General features: G+C 36.0%; 1 pseudogene; it reads left to right on the top strand.

Moving 5' to 3' along the window:
* The window catches only part of LOC129080665 (meiosis 1 arrest protein-like), a 103,026-nt pseudogene extending 97,727 nt beyond the window's left edge, over positions 1-5,299 (top strand).
* Positions 5,300-6,000: the final 701 nt, after the last annotated feature.

Genomic DNA, 6,000 nt, shown 5'->3' on the forward strand with positions numbered 1-6,000 from the left:
GCTTTGTATACCAAGAATCATTTTCTTTTACTTTATTTTTTATCATACTCTTTTTAAACATCAGATTATGCTGGAGAAATATCATCTTTCTATGAGAACCTGAGATCCAAATTATAGTGCCCCAGGTAGTTCTGGCAGAAAATCCATACTGTGCTGAGGACTGAGTCAAAATAAATTGTCACCACTTAGAAAAAACTAAACATTATATTAATAATATAGCTATATTTGTAATATGACTATTTTTCTTTCATTACGGCTGATTTCTAAATGGAAATATAGACTTCTTATTTTTTCAAAAAGTGTTTAAAATTAAATCAGAAGAGATTATTTTCAATTGAATATAATGTAAGAATGTTTATAATAACATCTTGTTTTGGTTTATAGAATCCAATAAATACATCAGAATGCAGATAATATAAAATCCTACCAAATTTTGTACTATGTTGTTTATATAAATTAAAATACTTACAAAATTAAATCAAACTAAAATGTCTTCTTATCTTTATATCTCCTTTGCCATTGACTTCCTTACAGTTTTAACTTTTTATAACTTTTATTATTATTGCTTTATTTTTTATACCTTTCTTAGTCTTATTCTTTTTGATGTTGCTGAATGGGATAGAAAAATTTGGACATGATGCTTTTCTGTTTTATTATTTCAAACTGGCTTGTTCACTTCCCTCTACACCATCACATCACTACCTGTAACCATTGTCTCACTAAATGTCACCAGAATGTGGCTTTCTTTTTCATAAAACTTAGGTCAGATCTCTCTCTATTGATCTGTATCTCTAGTACAAAAATATTTCTAAATGTCCCATGATTAAAATAAAGAGTTGTAAGGTAACAGAAGAGACATATGACAGCCAATAAGCTTAAAAATTAATGTAGTAGGGTTAAAGATTAGAATCTGAAATACAGAGGAAGCCCCAAAAAGGTGTTTGGTAAAATTTCATGCTGTTGTCTATGACAATAAGGAGAAAAATAAAAATGAAAAATATGTACCATACCTGCTCAACATTTCTTAAACCTCTGAATGAAATTTAAAAAAAGAGAATGTTTAAAGCATTTGTTCATGAAGTTTTCAAAAATACAAAGAACTATCATTACATTTCTCAGAAGCTTCCCAACAGTGCAGCATCTTTACTGATATAATAATGAAATGTCAGTTTGTGCTAACTTAGGCTTTGTGGTCCATTTTTAGGTATAGATAATCAAAAGATGGAATCCAGTAAGATTAAGAAGATAGCTTTTCAAATATTCTCTGGAGATGCTAGAAAACAGACTACTTTAAATTGGCTTCAATAAATAAAGAAAGAAAATAAGACACTCCAGACAGAAAATGAAGGTTGCAGAAGGTTACAGAAATTCAACAGCAGAGGAAATTAAATTACAGCCAAGCTAAAACCTATACAAGATCTTTTTTTATCAATAAATGGCTCTTCATTTTATTGGTATTCTCAAATGTGTAAGACAGAATGCATCCAATATAAGATCATTAGAGAATAGGATTCTCTTATTTTGGTTCTTCAATACTGTACTTTGAACATTCAGTTAATGCAAGAAAAAGAAGTAAAAGAAAACAGGCTATAACCTAATTAGGAATAATATGTGCTGCTCTTTCACCTTGTTCTGCAATACAGCATATATAAATTAAACCTGTCTAGATTTATTTTTGCTCCTAAAATTTTGGGGCATGGAAGGAAGAGTGAATCTAGGACCTATTTCTATTTTGTTCTAGTTCCTTTAAAATACAATCTATACCAACACGCTTAATGTAAAATGAAATACCAAAAACTCAGAAGTTAACATTATATATGCCTCATTTTCAGGTAACTTTTAAATTATTGTTTTCTTTTGCAGAAAACAAAAATACTGGACTTAGTTATTTTCAGTATGACAACTTAAAGACAGCTGAAAATAGAATATTATAAGGTGGGGTTTACGGCCCCTACCCTTAAACCTGGGCTGACCTACGACTACTTTGACTAATGAAGTGTGGCAGAAATGATCCCACACCATTTTTGGCCTTAGCATCTAAAAGAACTTGTAGCTTCTGATTTGACCTGCAAAGCTCATAGAAAACATTTAGAATATGTGATTACCCTGTTGGTGAGAACATACAAAGAGACCTGAGATTACATGGTAAAATGAGAGGGCCAGTTCAGCTCCAGACCAGCCCAACCAGCAGCGGAACTCCCCATCAGCCCAGTTAATCTCAGTTGAGCAAATAAACTATCCAATCGAGTCTTACCAAATTCCTGACACATTCAACTGGGAGAAATAAAAATCAAGCCACTGATTTTCAAATTAGCCTGTTATACAGCCATATATCACTGAAACGATGAGCATTCAGGCTGATTTTAGGCAAAGAAGAAAACCATCTCTCTAAAATTGTTTCAGAGATTAAAAGAGAACCTACTTGTTCACTGTACCTCAATATTATAATGAAAACAACATGGTTGTCTCTTCATCAGTTTAATTCAGCTGGAAGTTTCTTTAGCCCTGAAGTAAAGAGGATTGGCCCCTTTCAGACATATGAAAGGATGCTCATCATCACTAGCCATCAGAGCGATGCAAATTCAAATCACAATGAGATGCCACTTTATACCAGTCAGAGTGACCATCATAAATAAATCAACAAACAACAAATGCTGGTGAGGTTGTGGAGAGAAGGGAACCCTAGTAAACTGCTGGTGGGAATGCAGACTGGTTCAGCCCCTGTGGAAAAGAGTTTGGAATTTCCTCAGAAACCTAAAAATGGAACTGCCTTTTTACCCAGCAATTCCACTGCTGGGATTATACCTGAAGAATCCCAAAATATCAATTCAAAAGAATCTATACATCCCAATGTTCATAGCAGCACAATTACAATAGCCAAGTGCTGGAAGCAACCTAAGTGCCCATCAGTAAATGAATGGATCAAAAAACTATGGTACATTTATACAATGGAATACTACGCAGCAGAAAGAAAGGGCTACTACCCTTTACAACAGCATGGATGGAACTGGAGAGCATTATGCTAAGTGAAATACACCAGGGGTGAAAAACAGATACCACATGATCTCACCTGTAAGTGGAACCTAATCAACAAAACAAACAAGCAAGAAAAATATAACCAGCAACATTGAAAGAAAAAGCAAACTGACAATAATGAGAGGGAAGGGGGAGAGGGTAATGGGGAAAAGAAGAGGAAGGGCCAAATCAAGGAACATGTATAAAGGACCCATGGACAAAGCCAAAGTGGGGAAGGATTGAGGGAGGGAGGTGGGGGTGGGTGAGGTAGGGGACAGTGATGGCGGGAAAATGGAGACAAATGTATTTGAACAATAAAAAAAATTTTAAGAAAATTTCAATTAAAAAAAGGATAATTGTCAACTTTAACATGAATACACGCAAAATATAAGACTACCTCAATATATTATTGTTTTTAAAATAATAAAGCAGATTTACAAAAAATGACAATAGTACACCATGTTGACTTTATAACACTGTACATCTAAATATATGTTTATATATAATTATTTTAACAAATATTTATTGAACTTCCACAACATTCAAGCTGTATTATAAGTATTCAAGATCATATTTTCCTAATTATAACTAATATTATTAAATAAATAGGTAGCTGGATGTTTTATGTCTATCCCAAACTTTAACAGTGCACAATTATAATGTAAATATAAAATATAAAGTCATTATGTTTCAGTGACTTTAGTAATATCATTTAACTGCATTCTTGTTTTAGACTCTTTATTACAATGATCATATGTTACTTGTATGTATACATCAAATACATTTTTACATCTTCAGAAAACCAAGTGAAAAGAGGGTTTGTAAGAGTAAAAAGGTATATGACTATTTTTAAACCAGAATAAATTGTACTGAGAATTATTCAAGTGATGCCAAGTGTAGAAAATGTCTTAGAAAGAGATGGTTAAATGGGGGACACTATTGACACTTCATATTTTAACAGGGGAGTCCGACCTTTTGGCCTCTCAGACCACACTGGGAGAAGAATTGTCTTAGGCCACATATTAAACACATTGTAATACATAATCACAAAAACATATCATAATGTGTTAAGTAAATTTATGATTTTGCACTGGGTCGCATTAACAGTCATCCTGGGCTGCATGTGGCTGGCAGGCCACAGGTTGGACACCCCTGCATAATTGCTTCCTAGACCAACACCAGAAATGCAGAATGCCTTTGTAACTACAGACAATATACTTTCATAAGCTTGTAGTGGGTAGTTTGTTTGAAAAGTTTACCAAAATTTCATTTTGGACTCACCTGAAGTAATGTCTCAGTGCAAGTACTCATGTTGATGATATTTTATGAGGAGAAACAATATTGGTGTAACCAGGTTACTCATGCAAAATAAGGGATGTCCATCTTCTGATAAAAAATTTCTGGTGCACAGGGAGCCGAAGGACCATTTGTAGAGAATAGCCAGGTGGTGTCTGCAGTTCCACTTCTGGTCTGGCTGCCAAGTATCATGGGCGAACTACCCGTAAATGGCCCTCCATTCCAGCGCAGATTTACCAGCAACATCCAAGGCTTCACATTGTGCATATTTCTCTGCCGTCCTGGGCTGACATCTGCTCCAACCTCTGTGAGGCTCTGCAGAACTTTTCCTATCTAGTCTGAAGCTTGATGGGCTCCAGAAGTGTATCCCCCTTCAGCTTTCACATGATAAAGAATCAGCATGAGTGCATTCTACCATTTGTGCAAGTTAAAGGGAACTTTGTTAGGCTGCAGACCTACATCTCAGAACTCCACATGTTACAGAGGAGGTTGTTTCAGACCAGAAGGCACTTCCCTACAGCTGTCAGTAGAAGATGGGCTCCAGCACCTCAAACAGTACTGCAGACACATGACCACAGGCACAGCTCTGGCCTACACTTCCCTGGAGATTACTGTTCTGATTCCCCAGCCTGGAAAAGAAGTGGTCAAATGATTGCAAGAAGGGTTGAAAGATACAGAACTAGTCGAGATCAAGAGACTTCAGGTGGTTGAGATCACAAAAGAAGCCCTAGGGTGTATGGATTCAGCATTCCTTGTTGAAGAGCCCAGCAATGATGAGAGTTCTTTCCTGGGAACTCTCTGGAAACTGACATTGACCTTCGGCCTATAGACAACAATGTTGTCAGCATGGAGATTCCCTTTAAAGCCCGGCTGAAGAACAGTGGAACAGATCAGGAACATCTTCATCTTCTTCTTCCTTCAGTTTCTCAGCAAGATTTCCAGAGCCACAGATAATCCAACTACATACTCCTTAAAAAACATATTATAAAGACTAGCATAATCCTAGTCTAGGATTAGGACTCTAGATTGGTATATCATCAGAACACAGAGTACTTGAGGTTTAGGAATGAGAAGACGACTGGATATTGTTCAGTGTAAGCATGAGGAGTAACAAAAGCATTTCTAAAGTGACCAGTTACAAAACTGAACTTAAGCCTAGTCAGCAATGGATAGCTAGTTTAGAGGCAAAGACAGACATCTCAATAATAGGGCATCAGCTACACTACATAAGAACACAGTAAATCATATATTTTTCTCGAGTTTTTAATTTTTAATGAAGTAGATATTAATGACATTATAATTTGAGGCGTGCTGGCTTCTCAGCAATATCAACAGGGCCTGTGAGTAGAGGAAAAGAACCAAGACTAAACCAAGATTAAATAGAGGTCTTTGGATAAAGAGACATCAAATTGGAGGGGGCAGGGAGTAAATCAACTACTAACGCAGGCCCCAGAGAGGACATCTAGAGGTCCAAGACAATGTTCATAAAACATGTTCTGGCAATTATGAAAACCAAGGGATCAATCCAGTGTTTTAGAAATGCCAGCATGACCCTGGATATTGCTCTGATAGTGATACTTCATTCTGAGTCCTACTAGATGATAGGGGTTAGGCCATTTCTATTCTCCATCCCCTTTGAAGACTTGCTCAGGACTCAGGTTGGCAAGGGCCTGCAAATGGGCCCATCAA

This window comes from Pteronotus mesoamericanus, unplaced genomic scaffold, assembly GCF_021234165.1.
Source record: "Pteronotus mesoamericanus isolate MK-2021 breed Mesoamerican mustached bat unplaced genomic scaffold, CSHL_Meso_final contig_90, whole genome shotgun sequence".
Classification (NCBI taxonomy): domain Eukaryota; kingdom Metazoa; phylum Chordata; class Mammalia; order Chiroptera; family Mormoopidae; genus Pteronotus; species Pteronotus mesoamericanus.